Consider the following 23,380-nt stretch of genomic DNA (forward strand, 5'->3'; position numbering starts at 1 on the left):
GCAACATATTTGCCGTTGGATTCAAATTTTTGGCCTGTTTCAGATTTAAATATACATATATACAGTTGCTATATGCAAAACACCTGTGAAACTACTTATTATAGCTTCCGTACTATTTCAAAAAAAAAATTATTCCTTATTTCCTCATACTTACATTTCTGCTTCCAAATTTACCGCAAGAAACTATTGGCCTATTAGATTTAAAGCTGCACTTGTAGAAATTATGCTGAAATTAGAACATTGTTTACAACTAGTATAAGAAACAATAAAATCCCTTGTAATATATATTTTAAAGAAATTTTTAATACTCCTTTCATATGTTTATATATCTTATAATTTCAGTAGTCAGATCTTATACTGGATTTCAACAAAACGCTTGCACGTCTCATCATCTATTATTATTATAATATATGGAATACTGAGTGAGTACTTTTGTGATTTAATTATACCATATATTACTTTTCCTTGCAATAATATGCGACTATACCTAGTAATGTGCAACTGAAAAGTGGTGAATCTAACACACAATTAGGGCTCAATCTACAGAATCCAATAGCGGTACCATAGCCAGTAATATGTGACTTCAATGACTTTAATAAGGCCTTCCAATACTCTCTTCTTTTGCATTCTACTATTGTTTCTATCCTGTGCAATATTTTTGAAAAGAGAGCAAAGCTCTCACTCTCTCGTATTAATATTTTCAGTAAACATAATCACTGAATCAAAGAACAACAAATGTTTAGATGGTTCACCGAAGTCATTTCGGCAGATTCAGTCGACAACATTCTTTATGGTTATGATTTCTCATTACCAAATCAAAAAAAAAAAATGATTCAGAAGTAGTTGGACGAGACATAATGAGAATAAATTTAGTTATAAATCAAAAAGACAGTGGGAAGAGTTCCTTGGAAACATTCTTCGATTTAAGTTTTCGAAAAATCCGAACTTTATAGAAATTCGTTTCTGGAAAACTAGGACTAGACTAAGACTAGACTTTTTTTTATTTATTTATAAATGTGAAAAAAAAATAATACAATTATAATACAATTATTTTTTTACACGAAAAAAGGAGCACTGGCTGCCAGGACCTTCGACTTTTTTTATTTCCTCAGACAAATTTCCCTATATTCGGAATATAGTTTCTGACCAAATTCTATCGTGGATTATGACGACCCCCTCCGATACCTTTCTAAAATTATATCGAATTAAAATTTTATTAGATATTTTTAGGCTTCAAGGGCATTGATCTTCAAGTTATATAAGTCAGAAGCTAACCTTACTTCCGCAGACACTATTGTAAGAAAAATTAATTTTTTGCTTATATTTAAATATTATAAATGTTTTCACTTGTTTCCAACAGTTTAAAAAAGAAACACTTAAACTTACGAATGTTATAAAATGATGTATTTAAATATTTAAATTTAACAATTTTATTGAAAATATATGCTCGCTTTGCCAATTACGAGTGTCAATGAAATAACACTTAGACACTTGATTAGTTGGACAGACATCTGTCTGTTACTGCGCTGTGCGCTACGGGCTTTCCAAGCTCGACTGCGGCGTAGTCTGTAATTGAGTCCAACGCGTTCCATGTTTTCAGACAGTTAGTCACTTTTCTAAATAAATATACAACCGTACATACACACATAAGTAAATATGCATAGCAATATATATTGCTCATAGGTTTATATGAATCTTCATATCTATATGTTAATATATACATATATGTGTGTAGTTAGCTGCGCTACCCCATTTGTTGTCTACATTTTAATTATCGCCTTACATAATAGACAACTACATGGAGCGGTGTACTATACATATGTATATTTATTTACATATACATATGTATTTGATCACGTATGTATGTATGTATATTTCACTCACCACTACCGTTTCCACTGCGATTTTGATTGGTATTATTGCCAGCTTAGCAATTATCGTATTAATTATGTAACATTTTGTTTAATTATACAAATCAGCAATGCCGGAAAATAGTAAACGTTTCCATACACAAACAAATCCACACACACAAACACACATGCAATCAGTTTACTTGACTTGCAGTCATTATAGTCGGAAAATGCCTTTGAAGTGCAAAAATTGTAGGAAATATATGAAGTTTGATGTTTTTCATAGCTTTTTCGATATAAGTTATCGATATATCGATAAGTTATCAATAAATTAGATGATCGCTAAATTATCGGTCTCACAATGTCAATATACCTATCGATAAATTATCAGTATATAATATCAGAGTATCGATGAGTTCTCGACATGTTAGATGATCGCTTAATTATCGATGTTAGATGGTCGATAAATTATCGAAAATACGTAAAAGTGCTTAAATGTTATAAATAACAAGTATCGTTATCGATATATTAATCGATAAATTAACGGTATATTCGATGACCAATAAATTATCGACATATAAGATTATTGCTTAATTATCTATATTAGCTGGTAGATAAGACATTGATATTGGTGAATAAATTATCGCTGTTAGAAGTGGATAAATTATCGAAAATGCGTTTAAGTGCTAAATTTAAAAAGTAAACCACGGTATTCGATGTCGATAGTGTTATTCATCGCGTTTTTGGCCGTTTCGACGGAAACGCCTCATTACGGCTAAATAGCGCTCCTTATTTAATCGTTTGTACTTCCGGAAGAAAGTTTTTTTTTTTTTTTTTTTTTTGCTTCGCCTAGTTTATTTCCTTCCTTCGATTGATTGTTGACGTGTTGAATGCTCTCTATGAATGTGGAATCAGAATTCGCACGATCAAACATGCCCAAAGAGACCTATTTCCGGTCCTCTTTTTGAAAACCATTCAATTTTATTGGGACGGGTCGAACAAGAACGCGTTTAATACCTAAAATAACCACCAAAACAATTCGAAAGGACCATAAACCCATCAGAAACTTCGTAAGCGAACTGCAGAATCTTTCTTAAGATTGATCTCTCCACTTGCAACTAAGTGAGTCTTTCCACTAATACGTATTTTTTGACTGCTTGTTAATCAAATGGATTCTGAATCTGAATCGAAGTTGCATTTCAAAGCTAGAAAGGTCAGAAGAAAAGTGTCGGCTTTATATTAAAAATTAAAGTTTCGAGGCCACATACAGTTACATATATTGGAAATAACAAGAGAGTAAAATTAAAAAACTTATCAATTACACTTTTTCATTTAAAACAAGCATTAACAAAACACAGCAATAAACCGAAAAACTCCATAGTTTTTGGGTCGTAATTCATTTTCGAAATTTATAGGCCACGAATAATGTTTGCACAACTTTTAATTCACCCAAAAAACTTTTTTGTTGCATTTTCTATAACTCTGCTGATATTTGCAGAGATTTTGGCACATTTGCGCGGGCACATAAATTCCCGCTATGTAAGCAAAGGTCAACTTGCATTTTTTAAGCATTATTTTTACTTCTATTTTTTGTTGTCGAAAGCCTTGCCGCCCGTCACCCTTTCCCCCGGCATAGCAAAATGGCAGTATTTATGAATACTTGTGTATCCGAGTTTATGGAAACAGTATGTGAGCCGTTATTTGTAGTTGTTGTTGTTGTTATTATTGTTGGTGTTGTTATTATAATTGTTGGTGTTGCTGTTTGTCACATTCCTCTGCGACCCACTCTGGGATTATGGCACTGCACAAACAAACAAACGCACTTGGCAAACGCTGCGCCACACATCCTAGCCGCCATGCGCTTCAAGCTGCGAGCGTTAAATATCCGCTTAAATTAAAATACAACAACAAGAGGCAAGAACGACCGGCAAATCACAGCAAAAAGCGAAAGGAATGCCTGCAGTTTGCCTTTGACTGTGTTGCCAATTCGCTTTTGCTATTTTTTTTGTTTTTCATTTTACAATAACAACAAATATTGCAATATTGCGTGCGTCAGCAGCAACACGAACACATTCGTGAATGCGTTGTTGCTAACAGCAGGCCATTCGAGCGCACTGCGGTTGGCGCGTCATTTGGCGACAGCGACTAGCAACTTTAGCAATAACAGCAACAACAACAACAGTGTTTGTGCAAGAAGACAGCCGCAAGCTAAGTGCTAAATACCATAAACCGTATATCCGCGCGCGTGGCTACACGCCACAGGCACTCAGCGCATATGTGCCGTACACATACACCTCCCCGCACCCCCAAAACCCCCCCTAATCCAACTGTGTTGGCGCATAAATATGTACACGCATGTATTGGCTGCCTCTGTTGCGTGCATGTGTGTGTGTGTGTGTGGCTGTCTGTTGGCGCTTTGTGCGCAACATGGCGGCTTTTTGTCGCCAACACGCTGAACGTGCAGCGGCTGTCGCAACCCGAAGAGGCAGCGCCACACGCTTGCCAAAAAACCAAGTGACAAAGTCCATTCCACAAATAAAAGCCGAAATATTGTGTGCGCGTTTTGTTTTGAGTTGTTGTTGTAGTTGTTTTTTAGTTGAAAAATAAAAATCAATGCACATTTTCTAGAGCTGCAAAAAATTGCAATGTCTCACTTGTTGTTTGCTCTAGTGCTTTACTACTTTCGTGTTGAGCATGTTGTAGCTGTCAACGTTGCCACCGAATTTCTAGTTCGCTTTCGATGATTTTTGTTTTTGTTGTTGGTGTTGTTTATTTAGCAACTTTTGCCTTCGTATTTGACAAATTGTACGCTTCGCTAATGCGTACTGCCGGCGAGTCCTAGTGATGGCAGCGCACTACAGTGCTGTGAGCTGCAGATGGCAGAGTTATTGATTTCCATTTTTATTGAAAAGGTGATGGAACATCGTACATATGATCAATTAAATTGTTTTATGTTTTAATTGCAATTTTAGAGAAAACGTGTATTTTCAAAGGTAACTGCTCTGAGAACTGTTTTGTCAGTTTAGATTAAATGGTCCACCTTTAAACGAGTTTCTCACTTAGACAGCGTATGACGCCAGTCCCTGTGGCACTTAGAACTCCTATAAAGATTTGTCAAAAGGATCCTCAGGGATGGTTTGCCTTCTCTCTTTAGCACGCCTTCAAACGGATGTTCTTTGGCTATCCGGAGGATACTTGGTCTAAGACCGGAAGTCGTGAGCTGCTTGAACCATATGTAAAAGAATTATTTCTGGCCACTTCCAAGTGAATGACGCTCAGAAAACTTTCCTCACTTGGTTGAACCTTTACATATGACTTTATGCTCCAATCCATGCTCTACCTACCGTGGATACAATATCAGCATTTTCTATTATTTTGAGAAGTTGACTAAATGTGACATTTTTGTTCACAGTAACAATTTACGGTAGTAATATATTATATAATACACCATAGCGGCTTACTCAGGAATAATCAGTAGCCGACAGATATCTTTGTTTGATCAGAAAAAGCTTTCCTTTATCACTATGTCCTGCGTTGATTATAAGATGAATATTATATTTACCTATGAGCTCTCTACTTCTCGTTTTCACCGATCCAAATGTGTTCTAATTCAAAAAAATATTAAAGTAAACAAGTTGGAAAAGACTAAGTTCGTGTGTAACCGATTATTTTATACTATTGCAAGTTGCAAGGCTCACATTTTGATGGGGTATGTGGCTGCTGAAAGAAGTTTCACCCGCTTCAACCCATTTTCGTTGTACATTCATACTATTATCTGGAAGAATTTGCTCCAAATTTCCTTAACTTATCGCACAGATTGATCGATATTTTCAAGAAAATGTATGCATATTCGATTTCTGAGACCTTGAACATTTGTAGTCCGATTTTAATAATGCACTCATTAATGCTGATTTGTATACTAGAAAAAGAAAGAATCAGATGGAATATAAAATTGTATTTTATGGAAAGAAGAGACGCCTGTAGTCCGATTTTACAGTAGAATATAGGGCAGTTAAGATAATATTACAATCCAAATTTGGTTTAAACCAGTCGAGCAAATTCTAAGATATAATTTTCACCTAAACAGTATCATCGTGCAAATCCGACACTCCTATATTAAAGCCTCTTCATACCATCCCAGGTATAAAATTAAATATTTCTGGCTTATTTATTGATTTATTTATCAGAACCGTTAGAAGAAGAGTAGGTGTGGTTATTATCTGAATTAATCCATTTTTACTATGTCGCTAGAGATGAACAGTAAAGCCTTTAGTGGGCCAGGCTGTGGTCCTATTACGTCCATCTTCAAACTCGTCCTCTCTTTTTGGTCTAGGAGAATGTGTACCAAGTTCCATTATGATATCTCAATTTTCACTGAAGTTACTTTTTGCATAGATAGACGAAGAGACAGATGGTCGCCCGGATTTCAACTCCGCTTGTCATAGGAACTATAAAGAAACTCTGTAGATCACTTATCTACACAAAGGCAAACCACCGATTGTATAAAATATCCTTTACTCTCTGCGGAACCAAACATATTGAATAACCAAGGACAGATGTCATACTTTACGAACAATCAACACAGCAACGCCTTCATTGGTGTGGAGCGACTGACAAATCTGAACCTCAATCCGTTTATTGTATACCTATACTAAGCGAATGTCAATCGTTTTTTGCTATCTATCGTGTCCGTGTCTTATGATATAAGTCTCCAAGAAAAATTTTCATAAACCAATCTCGTCTTTTGGAAGATATTTTTATTAATATAAAAATAAATAGATTAGTTTGTTATGAGTTTTGTAGCAAATACCGTTAGTTTAATGCCTAGCATCCCTAAATTTCGCATAAAATACAGCGTTAATTAATTAAAAATGTTGCTTCTTCTCTGTCACATTAGTGTAGCTCGTACAGCTCATTTTCATGCCCACAAATTAAACAGTTATAAAAATCTAAAAAATCGGCTAAGGTCATTGCAAGCCAATTTCAGGCATTCTACCGCAGATTCGTGCACAAGTAGCTCGTGTGATAAGTGTGTATGTGAGAGTGCGCTCATAGGGTATGTGTATGTTGCTCTACATTCGCAACGGCGCCACAGCAGCCAATGGATTCACTGTATTTATCTGTGTGTGCGCACCATTTTTACCATTTAGTTTAGAAATGAAATTATATGCTACATAGTCTACCTTAGCTTTGACTACCTTGCCTAGGTTAGGTAAGTGCATTTAACAACAACAAAAAAAACTGTCAAATAATTTTCAATGATTTTTCGTTGCACTGCTTGTGCCGCAACAAAGAATGCATGAATGAATTTTTGCATTGACGAAATCACTATTTTTTATAACAATTTCTTTCATTTATTTATTTTTTTTCTTTAATTTTTTTCCTCTGTTTTTTGTTTTTTATTTAATTTTTTCCTTTTTTTGTGCTGATGCTCTCTAATTTCGCTTTATCAATGCTGTGCATGCGATTTCCTAGTGATTCCTACTACAGCTGCGCGCATTCTCAAATCGGATTCCGGACATTTTTTCAATGAATTGAAATTTAGTCAACTTGCTTTAGCTGCTTAGCAGCAACCAAGCGCAGGCATTCATGCTGTGACACTGACGACGACAGTGCAGCAGCAACAGCAACATTCCTGCTCGCCATTTACTAATTTCAGCGTTTTTCTAATTGAACTTTGTACTTTAGTTAAGTGCAACATAAGCGCTATGGCTGCAACATGCGCTTGGTGAATGGCCTCTGACTAGCTGCAGTGCCACTCGCTTACCCATTCACAGCGTGCTATTTGAGCGTTTAGCAAATGTGTAATTGAAAATTTCGGCGATGATGAAAGTCGATTAGAATTCGCTAAAACTTTTTGTCTATCAATTTACACAACACCCAGCTTGGCGCACCACCATTCTGCCACGTATTGGACTTTGTTAGCAGAAGTTGGCTTTTTTGGCAAAAATAACGGTAGCCGAATTATATAATCATTTTTTAGCGTTGCAGTCATCGTTAAATATATAAACTGGCCCAAAAGCGTGGGATGAAAAATTCGAATTATTTTAATTAGGGAAAAGTTATCCGTTCGCCATGGCGTATGATGAATATTTTTGTGGGGGGGAAAGTTGCAAACTCAATTTTGATTTTGCGGATTTTGTGGATTAACGTAATGTTTGTCGCTCAAAAATTCTGTTTTTGTGATATCTAATATTAGCAGTTTTAATCCTAGGCAAAATTTCGATCTGTTGTAAAACCTACGAAGAAAATTTCGCATGTTGGGAAATCCAGTGGAAAAATTCGTTTCCTTCTTAAGTATTCTTCTTCTTCATTGGTGTAGACACCGCTTACGGGGTTATAGCCGAATTGATCCATCAACACATAATGTTATATATTACTTATTAATAATTTTGTAGCGACTCCATCTCTAATCTCTCGATCTTCTTCAAACTCCACTTCTATTCGTCTACTTTAAATTTCAATCACAGCAAAAATAGACGAATAGAGGTGGGATCCCTTTTACTGGGAAGTTTTTTGAAACATATCTTATTTAATAATTGGATGTAAAGATTGGTGTTAGATCTAACTACTTTCTCAACATCCTCACTGGTCAATGAATTCAAGTTTACTTGCTTTAATTTTGGCATTATAAGGTCTTTTCTTAACTTGTTGAGACCAATTCGTAGACAGTACCGAAGGAGCCCGAATCTTCCAAGAAGCACAATCAAAAAGGCTAGTTTTTTTTGGAGAAAATTATGGAAAATTGCCGCTATACCAAATTGATTGATCAAGGATCTCACATGCACTAATATATGTAGTCCTTTGTGAATCCACAGAAAAAAAGAACTCATGTGTTAGAGCTTATAAATTAGCAAAACGCTTGGTAGCCAGTGTCTAAAGGTATGCGCTCCCAAATGTTTAAATCTTGACCTCATAACGCGGGACAGTCAAGGAGGAAGTCTTCATCCATACAACAGGATAACAACTAGGACGACGGGCGGTAGGATTCCCAGCCTTACTGTGTGGATGCCAATAGKGCAATGACCGATCACAGGATCTCTTCCGATCCATCGTGGACCAAAATGCTTTTGCGACAGCCCATGTACCGGTAGTGGCTCAGCGCTGACCAAGCTTCGGCGAAGCCCAGCTATCTAGTAGTAGAACACATGAGAATACGGAAGCGCCGACGCGTTGCCGTTCTACCGATAGCGGTTCTAGAGTTACTTTCCCTTCTAGCTCATCAGCTTTACAGTTTCCTGCGATTCCGCTATGACCTGGCACCCACACCAATCTTATCACAAATAAACTCGATGCTATTGATTGATACTGTTAATGAAGTAGTATCACCACTCTACTATCTAAGTGAATGATCACTTCTCTGAAGGAGGTTGCACTTCAGAGCAGTAAATCTACTGCTAACTTAATGGCTGCAGCCTCAGCCTAGAAGACACGGCAATAGTAAGGAAGTCTGAAACTGGAGTAGACAAGAAAGTTCCTGACAATAAACCCCTCCACCAACATTCTTCCAAGCTTTAACCCATCCGTGACGAAGCTCACTGCCTTCTCCTCCGTTATATCAGGTTTTTTTTACCATGTCTCTGACAAATAGCACAGGACTTGAAGGGATTTATGAACCTTTTCAGTTTGAGAATATTGTATTGTTTTAATCATTCAACCGAAACTCCCTAGACCATTTTTTAATTAAAGAAACTAGAAGTACCAAGTTCTTATAGCATACATACAACCATGAAACTCAAGTGGAGACCTTATAATTGAAGTCGGATCAATTATCCGCAAATTCTCGCTTCAGAACTTCTGTTCTAGATATTAATTCTTAAATTCCTGCAGGTGCTGCTTATAAACCATTTTTTGTTGTGACTTATGAAATTTCCCGTCACGCTTGCATCAGCTGATTTAATTCCGTCCTCCCAGCTGCTTGATAAGAAATTAACCTATTTGTTACTGTCATACCCTAAACAGGGTAGTTTTCTACGAAGTTTGTAACATCCAAATATATTGAAATGATCAGCGTGACGAGCTCAGTCGATTTAACCATCTCCGTCAGTATGACTATATGCGGCTAGGTCTTTCAATTTTGGAGATATCGTTCTGAACTTTTGCACTCATATTTTTCTCCCTAAGAAGCTACTCCTTTGTCGGATACGTCGATATCGGACCACTACAGCATATAGCTGTCATACAAACTGATCGGTCAAAATCAAGCACTTGTATGGAAAACTTTTTTATTTTACAAGATATCTTCATGAAATTTAGCATACATTTTTGCCCAAGCCAACGCTACAATCTGCGAACAAATTGTTCAGATCAGTTCATTATAGCATATAGCTGCCATACAAACTGGACGATCCAAAGCACGTTAAAGATCTTCTTATACTCTTTTTTGCTATAAGAAATACAACTTTGCAGGGGATAATTGCTTCGGTGCAGCCGCAGCAAAATTTTTTTTGGTTGCTATGTTTTTGTCTACAGTTAATAACCGTAACAATAAAAGTATTTTATACAATATCTTGTTGTTGCGGTTGTTGTAGCTCACACAAGCGCGCGCAAAGTGCAAAGATTTTCATAATAAAATTACAATAAATTGCCACTCCACATCTGTTGGAAGTGCAATCAACCGCACGGCTGTTGCGGTATTTTGCAATTTGGATTTGCACTTGCAACTCTACATACTTTGCTTCCCCTACTCTATATATTTTACCTGGAAATGTTTAATGTACTTGACAGCACGGCGCTTGAGTGGGTTTCATTGCAAATACATATATTGAACTCTGTTACGTTTTTGCTTTACACTTTGGGTTCGCATTGATTGGCTAGCGCTAGTATGCAGCTACAGTTATGTGTGTATGCTTGAATTTGAGTTTAACAATTACATGTAAATCCATTACAAATGCGCGCTTTTTAATCGAAGCAGTGTCCATGTGTCAGTTTCCTGGGTTCAATTACTATTTCCATGCATATTTTCCACATACTTCACTCTCAACAATTTATGCATTTTTTTTTTCATTTACTTTGTAGGCTCATTTGAATTGGTTGTCGTGTGTAGCGCGTCACTTCATTGCTTTGCTAATGGGATGGTTTGTTTACTTTTTATGTCTGAGACTAAGGTTATGCCAAAGACCTTGCACTGATTTCTTTATGGTTTATTAAGTGCTTGGCCGGTATTTGGACTTGTTGGTGGGGTTAATGGGTGCGCAGAATAAATTAAATGTATAGAATGTGTGCGCTTTAAAATTCTAATATTTGTATTTGTTATGGAATAACAATATGGAATAACATATGTTTTATATATATATATATCAAAATTAATTCCATAACAAATACAAATATTAGAATTTTAAAGACGTTTTAGACAATGTGGTATAAGGTCTAGTAAAAAAAAAACGATTTTTTTCTAATAAATTGAAGGTTTTATTTGGAACCGATTTAGGTTGGATATGCCCCGTTGTGTTGGGTAACTTATTGCTATATTAAAGGTAATTTCATATTGACACTCTCACTGAAACCCTTGTCTCTATTGGCAAAAAATGAGGCAGTTGATTTTCGTAATCTTCTCTTGAACTTTTTACCAACAAAATCTTTCGTCATAGACAGAAACGGGTAGTAATTGCTTGGTGTCGAGCCCGAACTTAAAGATGGATGTTTGAACCTTTCAACCAACTTCCCGGAGCTTCTGGCGATTCCCTCTGGACTAGCGTCTTCCCGATGGAAAACAAGTTCTCTCCTACTGACCAAAGTTGACCAATTGTCCAATTGTTGGGAGCATATGAAAGAATTAGGAGTTTGGGCATAGTTATTGGTTCCCTGGCAATCGCAACACAAAATAGCAATGCCTTCCGGATAGTCGATCTTGGCTTGACTACCATTTGCGCCGGATTACCGCGTTTCGACCACAACCATTTTCGTAAGTGACTCAAATTTTATTTACCAGAAACCAAAGTAATAGTCTGAAAAGTACATTTCGTTATAAAGAAAAACATATTTGTGACCATCGATCTTCAGATTTTTTGCTAACGTTCTGGAATCGTACCGCCTTTTCCTTCAAAATGGACGTCAGTCTTAATGGTTACCATTGGTTGGTTTTTAACTAGTGGACATTCTCTTCATATCTACAAGTAAGTAAAAGGGTTTACAAAAAGCCTCCACAAAAGTAAACCCATAATCGCCTCGGTGTTCATACGACCTGTTCGGAAGCTATCAATATTTGCTTTGCCTGACGCACTGCTCGAATAACGCTCATAAAGTCACTTTTTGTACATTTTCTGATATTCTTCGATAATCCAAAATGTCTAAAAATGTATGTTTTCATATGAATGTTTTCACTCGGACGATTTGCCATTAACTTAGAGCAACGAATTATTTGTCTGAAGCGATCATCAGTCACAACAACGTAAGCCGCGTCTTCAATATAAAAAATTATAAACCAATTTTACCGTCGGCTTGAAAAACACACAAGAAAGTAGTTAAATATTTCTAGATGCACGGGAATTTGGAGAGTCCCTTTCAGCATGTTTTAACTTCAAACACGGCAATTTGGTTTATTTAGTAATTCTTTAAGCTTAAAGTGTTCCCTGTCGCTAATATCTGGGAATTCCCGCACAAAATACGATTTTTTCACAGTGTTCCGGTGTAAGTTTTTACATAATAAAGTATGTTCGACAGAAATGTCAAACACATGTCTTTACTTTGACGGCTAATTTGACAGCTATCTGTAGAGGAAATTCAACATTTCTCAGAAAATGCTATAACTTAACATATGAAACCGATTGCAATGAAAAAAATCACTTAACTCGAACTTGAAACTCTCAACTGAATACCAAAAGTATTAACCTTCTTCTAGCTAGACACGAAAGTTCAAGATCAGCGTGGAGGGTGCATTGAACTACTACAATATAGTTGATCCCATATCCATATGTGACCACATAACATGTGATCTGTACTTTCATTTTCTATACTTGAACTTACCACACTATTTGTTGCTTGAAATAAATATTTTGTAGGTGTTAATGCTCATTTATTTTATAATTTTATAAAAATATATTATTTTAGAATAAGTACAAACTGTGCAAATGTTTGTGACGGAAACTTTTAAAAAGTCCCCTTTTCAAATAAACACAAGACTTTAAGTGAGCCCTATTGTTTTCTTGGGCATTTTATCTTTTTCTGGGTCGTATATTTGTCATTGTCTTACGCTGTTTGTTCTTTTTTTTTTAATTTCCGTACTGAAAGACGGTGTTCTAAGATATAGATATATTTACATAATATCAAAACATGAATTATTTATATAATTGGCGTTCTTTTATATATTTGCTTTCAGAGAGGAGGTTCGAAATTATTTGAAATTTCTAGTAGCTTGGAAGGAGTGCCTCTAACGAATACCAAATATTTTTTTTCAAATTTATCAATATTATTTTATATTATATATAATTTTTCTATAAATTTATTTCTATAAGTTATTGGTTTACTCAAACTTTAAAGCACTCTCAGTGTTCCTTAATTTTTTGTTTTTTTGTTCAAATTTTCCGAATGTCTGGACCTGCAGTCTAAAATTCCCTCCAATGTTCACAAAGGCTTATTTAGCAACAGGAAAGTGCTAGAAGTCAGAAGCTCAATATGCTGACAGCTCGACTTGTGAATAAAGAATTTCATTTTTTGCCTTCATTTTTTTATACTGCTCCGGAGTTTCGGGGTCCATATTATCGAAGCGACCATTCTCTGAAGAGAACCAATAATTTGCAGAGCCCCTGAAATTCACAATAGCTTCCAATTGTGTATCCTTAAAAGTTTAAAAGAGACATTTCCATACTTGATGATAGGCTTTGAAGTCATTGAAACCAGAATTCTAGATTGGCTTCGCTTATTGTAGTTTTCTCTTTAGAAGAGCCGTCGGACTTAAGTTTTTTCGAGACAAATATCATTTAGTAAGTCACGCCAATGAGAGACGGGCGTGAAGCAACGAGACAGGCGAATCGGAAAGGTCGTAGGCTGATACATAGATGGAACCATTATTATTAAATCCATATAACTTTAGTCAGCACTTACCTTTAAAAAATTCGTATACAAATTTCATAGCTGCCTATAGTATTAGTTTATGAGATAATAAAGCAAAGCTTATTGAGTGGAAAACACTGTTGAGGGGGTAAGGTATGGATTGATCAACATTATTAGGACTTTGCTCCAGGAAAATCAGCCGTTGAGAAGTGATTTGCTAAGAAGGAACGAGGCACCCTAAAGATGAAAACATCAAAAAAGTCCCAAAAATAGTTTCGGATGCTCGTAAAGTGAAATTGTTCGAGACAACTTAAACTATAAACATATCAAAGGGACGTATTGGATATTTTGTAAATGAAAATGCGGGTAGCTCTTTGCAAATACGTGCCGCGTAAGCTCACAATCCTCTGCAAACAACAACGGATTGCTAATTCAGAGAAGTCTTTGAAGCTCCTTAACCGTAACAAAACCGAGTGAACTACATATGATGATCCGACTCCAAAGAGTGGTAAAACGCAAAAGTCAGCTAGCAATGTTAGACATCAGTATTATTATTATTACTTTGCAAACGCCGAAAAATGGCCCCATTTGAAGAAGAATAAAGTGAAAAAAGAAAAGAAGGCTTCATCAAGAAACGCACCGTGTCACAGATCAATGAAATATACCGTATTCTCCAGATCTGGCTTCTATTTCCTGTCCTCAGACCGCAAGAGAATGCGCACTGGAAAGAAATTTAGTCGCAATGAAGAGATAATCGCAGAAACTGAGACTTAAGGCAAATTTATTATAAAAATAATATTGAAAAAGTTGTTGACCGCTTTTGCGTTATCGCCCTTTAAGATAACTATATTAAATAATGAAATCAAATTTCATCCAAAAAAAAAAAAAATGTTTCAATGGACGCCTACGAAGTGATCTGTTACCTCAACTTACACAGAATGTGCCCACATTATACTTAAGTAATATATTTTCTGATACCTAGAATTATGCCCACTATACCTGGTATGAGCTTTCTAAATTGTGCTTCTACGGAGATTTTCTTCTATCTACAAAGGGATGAAGTCATAGTCATACATTTTATAGGTTAAGTCGTGGATTCTAAACCTAACCGAGGAGTGCTCTAAAGTTGAGGAAAAATTCCATGACCTAGTCATCTCACAGCGGATGACCACCAAGTACATTTATTATCATAAGGAAACTTCTCGTAAAACTCATCAGTCGTTCATCAAAAATAATTTTATTCTGCACCATTATCTTTGATACGGGAAAGTTAATAATTTAAATATCCGATGCTTTTTTTTTTAATTGTTAAACAATTTTTCCTAGGTTTTACAGAACCTCCATAGTAGTATATACCAAAATTGTTTAATATCGATAAAATGGTTTTTTCATCAAATTCGATTTTCTAAGTTTTGGACCCAAAAATTTGGCATCAAATAATGGCAATATACTTAACCCTTCAAGCCACCTATCGGTTAAATCACTGGTTAATTACCCAATAACAGTACCATAATTTTCTGTCAAAATTTCTTTGAGTAATTTAAGGCTTAATTGACAATTCTAACCGAAACTCTGTGAATGTGTGAGTTTCCGCGCTAATTCTTCAATGTACCATATTGGAGTTTCGGTAGACGTGCCTTACACTTAGAAACAAGCGACAAGTAGAGGAGACTATAACATATTATTCCCTCAAATTAAAAAAAAAATATTTTTTTTAGCAAATCAAAAAATATGAAAACACGCTTTCAAACAAATTGTCGCACATCGAACTTGCTACGAATTGTTCCAAACAACATGCTCGACGCGAATCAACCGCAACATGTTCGCATCAAACCCGAGCTCCTACAAACATGTAAAAAGCAAATGTTGCAACAAAAACAACAGCAAATGACAAACAAACGAAAATAAAAAGCAAAAGAAAACACATGAAACGCTTCGAACCGATTTACGCGCCACCCAAATTTATGAATGAAAAAATCGCATGCGAGAAATTTTTGTGAATCAACGCTTGCTCGCACACACACATGTGCGCTCATACCTATATATGTAGCAGTGTGTTGGTATTGTGGTTTTGATGGCAAAGCTTGTTGCATTGCATGTACCTGGGATTAGTGCAAGACATATGCAACAAAAAACAGCAGCAACAACAACAACAACAAAGAATGCATGACTGTCGCCACGGCGCCAAACTTGTCACACACATGTTTGCAATTTTTTTTTTTTCCAGTTTTTGCCTTCTCCACTGACGCCGCTTGCATATGACAGCAAAAATAGACACTCACTCTTCATTCATGCAACAGCAAGATTTCTACGCCGCTAATACAATTTGTTTGTGCCGCACGGCGCTGAACTTTGTACCCAAGCACCAGCGCCGCCAACACCACTGTCCGCTTGTCACCCCTAAATGCTTGTCGCTGAATTTTTTTCCTTGCTTATGATTTGTTGTTGCTCTGCGCCTACCGACGGTGGTGTTGCATGCAACAGCACTTCATTTCCTGTTGCCACAAGGAAAAAAGTGTGCATGTAATCCTTGTCTATTTCATTGCGGCTGCTATGCCTCAAGCACAAGCACGTGCCGCCGTCGTGCGCCCACCATCTACGGCGGCATCCTCACTTGCACCGCGCTCTTGCAACGTCAATGCACCGCTGAGTTGTGGAATTTTTACGCGTAGGCGCAAATCCGCGCCATAATTCATGACGTTAAATGACACAACGCCATCAACAGCAACGGCCGCAACACCACTAACAACAACAACATCCACAGAGTGTCGCAGCAACAACTCACCGCGCGTAATAGATACAAATGCAGATAGTTTTTATGATTATTTTTCCAACTTGCTGCCGCTTGCGCTCCAACCATTGGTGTGTGAGTGTGGGTGCGTTCATCTGCTTGCGGCATGCGGCACATCTTGTGCTGGCATGCAGCTCGCGTGCAAAACAATTCACTTCAGTCGTGAAGCATTAAAAATTTATGGCTGCCACAAAAAGTGGTTCGATTTTTAATGACTAATATTTTGCACAAATTCAATCTCATATTTCTTGCAACTTTTTACATATACAAACATACATACATACGAGTATATCGCAAAAATTTTGTTAGTGATTGAAATTCTAGCTGAAGCTGCAAGTTAGTGGCTTCTTGGCGTAAATTCTTTTCTTTAATTGTCAAAAAATTGTTCATTATTTTTTTCTTGGATTTGTTGCATATTCTTCTTAATGCATTTTAAACTTGCATTAGGCCACCAACGGCGCCCATAATTCTTCCCTTACCCTCTGTAATATAACTCTCCGAAATATTTGCTTTGGCAATGTGATTTTAGGCGCCAATACTTTTGACACAAGTCAAAGTCAACTATCGAATTACAACCCTAAAGTGCGCACTTAACGGTAGTTATGGCGAGTGTGTAAGCGATAACGCGATACTCTTTTGCACAGAAAAGACCAAGGAAGCCATACACACTAAACAAGCGAAAAATTTAAAAAAAAAAAATCAAATAAGAAACTTTGACCAAGCAAGAGAAGTACTAAATATTTTATTGCAAAAGCAACTCATATAGCAATTTTACAGCACACTGGCTGTACTTTGTACTTGTACTTACTACTTAACATATAACTCCCAGACGGTTCGTCTTCCGAAATCTGATTACAAAGCTTCGTTACCTTTAAATTAAGTACAACATATTTCACGTACGATGAAAGTTATCCTAATAGCTTTAGAGTCCAACCGAAATCATAGAGATAAATTTTTTACTTATGTAGGTGCCCCGAGGTTAAACTGTGGACGTCATGCGAAAAGATTAATTGTTCAAAACTATGCGCTGATTTTGTCTGTTATTTCATTTTCCATCACTTTATTTAATCTAAAAATCGTTTGTCTCTAGCAGATAATTGCCTGAAATCTTCTTAGGAGCTAAGAGAACCCTCCCAGTCTACCAAATCTTGCTGTCATTTCATTTTCATGTGGAACCGAATCAATTTCAAATCAAAACCGATCTTTTGGTTGAAGAAGTTTTTGTGAAATACTGTCAAAATCACAATGTGGCAATGTGTCGCAGTATGCAACATTTTACACCAAATCAATGAATTTTAATCACCTTACAATACTTTTCTCTACTAATTCCGTGCATATGTTATGCATTTTCTTATACCTTCGGAGCAACTCTCATAATCTATTTGCTATAATCATAATGTCTAAACTAGTGATCCCTCATATATATATGTTCTTCTTGGAAGTCACCTTCATGCAGCTCAACTTTTGTAGTAATCAACTTATCGAGCAATGCAGTCTGAATTCTGACGCAAAAAATAAAAATTCAAACAAAACAGTTATTTTCAGACTTCAACTTTATCTAAGACCATGAAAGTCACAGGGAGCTAAGGCTGGCGAATACAATGGCTGAGCAATCACAAAGAATGATTGATTAGAAGTCCTCTAGAATGCTATGGCGCATTAAGTTATTTTCTAGCATTAACACAATTCATACCCAAAACTTTAACCAAAATGTGTTGAGCCAAACCATAAGACATATTGAGTGCTTTTTCCCACATAAATGCTTGTATTTGTGATAAAATAGGAACCCCAACCTCGGCAACATTTTCAATGCTTTCACGGCTACGGAATCGTTCCCTTGGAAACGCAGAATGTCAATCAAAATCTCCTTCCGCACCTACAGCGCTGTCGTCACAGCAACGGTATGTCTAAACGGCAGGGCACTAAAAATCCCCTCTACGGAACCGTCACCCACCCTGGAGCCAAATTTGCCTTACTTCAGGGTGGCGTTCCCTATTTCTCATTTAGAGATTTACTGGCATCTGGACACTTTCAATGACGCATTTTATAACTCCTAGAATCTGCCGGGTCTAAAATCGTTTTGTCTAGTGGAGAACTCCCCAGCTTCGTTGACATTCACTTCCAAGTCTGGGTTTAAGTAGCCTTTAACAGAGCTCTCCCGCTCTGTCACTGTTGAGGTTATATAATAATAACCATATCATAGGTAAAAGATATCCGTTATTTTTGCAATACATTGAATGTTTTTAGCGTTTAATAATTAGAAGAATCCGATTTATGCCAGGATGTATAGGAATCTCAAGTTAAACTCCCGGAGCTTCTGGTGAGTCACTTTCCATAAATGTGGCTTGTGTTCAAAATACTTTTCATCATCAGAATCATACACTTCTGCAATTAAATGATATTATTGAGATTCGTAGATGGAAAACCAGTTCATGCGATTTATTTGTGTTAACTCAAGTGAGACCCATCCTTCGAGCTTTTTTTTTGTGTCCAGCCTTATTTAAATGATTTCAATGGTTTTTTGTACAAAGTTTTACCCCAAGGCAATCGAAGAACTGCTTTCATTACAGAAATGACGCATTCCATTACTTTATCGATATTTTCTACAATTAGTCTTCCAGCGAGTTCTGCATCTTTGCCGTCTGAATTACCGGCATGGAACCGACATTATTCACATTTTCAGCCGCCTGGCGAGGCATTTTGTTCAAGATCATCTATAAAATATAGCCAATTTTCTCATGGTTGATGACCATCTAGAAATCAGAATATGCTCAGAAGTTCTTGCAATAAAAAGGATCCCAGTTATTTATAAATCATGTACGGCCAAGTTTACAATACAAGCCAAATATAAGAACTGTTTTTTCCCACCATTTTCTCGCTTCTTTACCTTTAGAGATTTACTTACCAAACTGAAAATGTCAAAAGGTTAAACTTTACGTGCTCCGCAGTTAACTAATTCCTTCCTTAAAATGTAATGCAATTAAGCGCAACACAAAACATATGTTAATTACGTTAAGTGGCAACAAAAACCACATTATACAATTTCGCGTTTCTTCGAGATTTACTCCCACACTTCCACACATGTTATACGATAATGAATGAAAGTCTTAATTTATTCTTTAAAATCTAGAGCGCCCACCTCACAGTAATCCCCCTTGGCAACAATATACTTGTCCCAAGGTTTTTTCCAATCTTCGAAACCGCAATTGAAGTTAATTTCCGGAATAGTGGTCAATGTGCCTGGCAATTCACGTTTAATGTCTTCAATTGGCTTCCCCGTAGGGGTCATGCGAGCTTGCTGAACAGCCAGAAGTCACGCGGAGCTAGATCAGGTGATTGCGGCGCAATATTGGTTGAAAATTTAGCGAAAAACTCACGAAGAATCAATGAAGTTTGCGACGGTGGATTATCGTGGTGGAAAAACCAAGAGCTGTAGGCCCATAATTCCGACCTTCTTTTTATGAATAGTTACTCAAATAGTAATCCTTGTTAACAGTTTGTCCGGTTAGCAAGAATTCGGAGTGCACCACATCTAGATAATCGAAAAAAAAACTGTCATGTTTACCTTGATTTTTGTCGTATTTTGACATGATTTGTCGGCTTCCGCTCACCTTTGCCACGATATTCGTCCGAATGATCGTCTATTTCCGGATCGTAACGCCTTTTTTTTAATTTAGTGATTTTGGAACCTTCTCTTTTCTTAGGCTCAAATGAGCTTTCAAAATAGTTTTCACTGCTCATTCTGACATTCGAACGATGACAGTAAGATCTCTGATTTTGAAGCGTCGATTCTCAAGCATCAATTCCTTTATTTTATTGACGTGTTGATCATCAGTTGATGTCGATGATCATCCTGGACATGGTTCGTCGTCATCGCCTTCTCGATCCTTTTGGACAATTTATACCAATCAAAAGCACTTGCTCGCAAGCAATTATCACCGAAGATGTTTTCCAATATTCTAAACGTTTCGGCATCAGAAGTTGAAGAAGTTAAATTAAAAAGTCTTACTATTTTTTGCCCACAGTGGTACAAACCAATGTTCATATGTGTGCATATATTTTATAAATGTTTAGATGTAAGTGTGTGCGCTTGTATATTTATGTGTGTGGTTGTGCGCTCGCTCATAAAAGCGTATGAATATTGAAAAGTATCGTCGAAAAACACATTTCAATCAGCCTGGAAATGCGTTTTTTTATTGAGGAAGCAACGCCGACGCCAACAATAACGCCAAGCAACAGCGCGCAATAACAAATTCCCGACAACAACAAAAACAACGGCAAATTGCACCACAGCTGGTGCTGATGGAAGGTGCAATGAGCCATAAGCGCTCAATGACGATTAGCAGTCGTCACCGCAAGCGGCCGCAACGCCTTAGCTGCGGCATGTGGCAACTTGAGTGCCATCTTCACCAACAACAAGCAATAACAACAAAAGCATTTTCCGCAACAGCAACAATATTTTGCCATACTGCACTCATCGCCACTGGTGTGTTATGTTGCTTGTATTGCATGCAAGAAGCATCGTTAAAAAGCCGACAAATCCAAAGCGAAAACCACAAAAGTGGCAAATTCCACAGCAACGCCGCACAAAGCTGGAAAGTGGCCACATGTTTCGGTTGCGACGCACAACTGGTTCCTGCTTACTGGTTGCTCGGCGGCTAGGACTGAAGTACACTGGCTCTTGCGTTCTTCCACCGATGGTGGACTGCTTGTCTGCTTGCGCCTAGCTGGGAGGCATCAGCTTTTGTTGTTATTATTTATATTGTAGCTGCGTGACGGCTGTTGCATATTGAAACATCTGTTGATGATCAAGCGCGCAAGAGCAAACAACAGCAACACAAACACAAAACGCAAAAGCGAAATCAAATATGAGCAATTGCGAAGGGGCGTGCGCGAAGGGGCAGCGCGCCGCAGAAGTGGCCGCAAGAAATCTCAAATACCACAAGTGGCATAAAATGCGCTCGTAAACACACTTGGGGGCCCGCAGCGCGCCATTGATGGCTGCTAAATAAAATAACAACAAAAGCAATAAAGCAGAGATAAACAACAACAACAACGCCAACAGCAACAGCAACAATTAAAAGGCGAACAACAATCGCTGTGATTTACCCAAATGGTAGCCAGTCTGTCGGAAAATCAAGTTACGCGATCACGGGCAACAACAGCAACAAGCACTTCATGACCGTTGCTGGGCGCGGCGGCAAAAGCGCAAGTTTGCGGTGCTTCGGTGGAGGCGCGCGGGCTAACACTTTGAACTGCCAAAGTCGTTTGCAAGACGCAAGGAAGGAAGCGGCGCGCTCGTAAAGTGCCAACATTTGGTCGCTTAACAGCCGTCGATGAAAAAAAGTTGAAGAAGAAGAAGAACAAGCATTCGTCTCCATCTGTGGTGTGCAATGAGAACGCTGGCAATGCAATGGGTTGCACTGATGTGGTGAACACACATATATGCGCGCATATGAGTTATCTGCTTTGTTGACTGTTGGTGGCAGCTTGTAAGTGTTTGTGCTTGAAATTGCAATGAATTGCTTTGGTTTTATTCATGTTTTTTTTCTGCAAATTAATTTTTTATTATTCCCGCATACTTCTCGCCATATGTTTTCGCTTAAGCAGCGTACATTGTTATTAATGTTGCATTATTGCCAGCAAGGCATTGAAGTGACGAATATACTATTGTACTCGTATATAACAGTATATGTACATTGAAGTTTTTGCTTCTCATATTAAAGCCGCAATTTTTAGTAGCCGACTTGCCAGGAAACACGAGAGATAGAAAGTTTTCTTCCATTCTGATAAATTAGGACTCGCAAATCAATGATTCAAACACTGATAACTCAAAGAAGCTCAAAAAGTCACAATTTGACGAATATTTGGTGATCAGATTCAATCCAACTAACATTTTCTATAATAAAATCAGGGACAAATGGCTTGTTATCTAAATGGTGTCACACAAGCTTGAAAAAAGAGAACATAGTTTATCAGAACTCTCAAAAATCGCTAGAAGCCCGTAGACAGATTTGATCAAGCAGTGCCTTTTGGATGTTCTCAATAGGTTCTCTCCTAGTATTTGTCACATAAATAGTAGCTGTCTTCGATTCACCCATTCTTACTCTCTAGTGAATCGAACAAACTATACCAACCTCGAACAGTCGCTAAAAAAACTCGCTAAAATGGTAACGGTCTAATGTCCAGTATATAGGAGTTTTTACATCCCACAATGTGCCTGCATTCTGAGCTGCCCATGTAGATCCCTGCGAAAAGTTGTCATTTAATACAATACTGTGACGAGCCGTGAAGGTAAACAAAATTTCACGATCTTGTATTAGCAGACCGCCGATTATACATGCGCGAGATAGCAGTGATTGCCTGTTGTAGTAGACGATCATGCTCCGACAAAGGCAAAGGCTGTCATAACGGTCGAAAAAATAACGTGTGATATCTATCAACCCGGTACACTTGATCTATTAGTGAGGGGCAGCACAATGACGGCTCGAAGTGTCGAAGAGCATAGGCTGCGCTAGCTGAACAGTTTATCAGCCTGATAGCTTGTACAACCTATCAGGGTGCCGGATCATCAGGAGATGCCCCCCTCTGCTGCAGCTTCTAGGGTGATCTGACTATCATGGCACTCAAAAAGCAACTACTTCGTTCGAAGGAGAAAGTAGGCAGAGAAAGTTAGTGGCAGCAAGCAATAGGTATGAGTCATGCAAATCTTTTACTGGGTGGTTACAACCTAGCACGGTTTAAGGAC

At 37.4% G+C, this 23,380-nt stretch overlaps 1 long non-coding RNA gene across 1 annotated transcript in view; it reads left to right on the top strand.

Moving 5' to 3' along the window:
* Positions 1-341: 341 nt before the first annotated feature.
* LOC108969082 overlaps positions 342-23,380 on the top strand; it is a 52,578-nt gene continuing 29,539 nt past the window's right edge. Inside the window, exon 1 of the long non-coding RNA XR_001993382.1 lies at positions 342-422. This is a non-coding gene — a long non-coding RNA (uncharacterized LOC108969082). The remainder of the gene's footprint in view (positions 423-23,380) is intronic.

Source organism: Bactrocera latifrons, unplaced genomic scaffold (assembly GCF_001853355.1).
Source record: "Bactrocera latifrons isolate USDA-ARS-PBARC rearing strain unplaced genomic scaffold, ASM185335v1 scaffold_24, whole genome shotgun sequence".
In the NCBI taxonomy this organism is placed as follows: Eukaryota; Metazoa; Arthropoda; class Insecta; order Diptera; family Tephritidae; genus Bactrocera; species Bactrocera latifrons.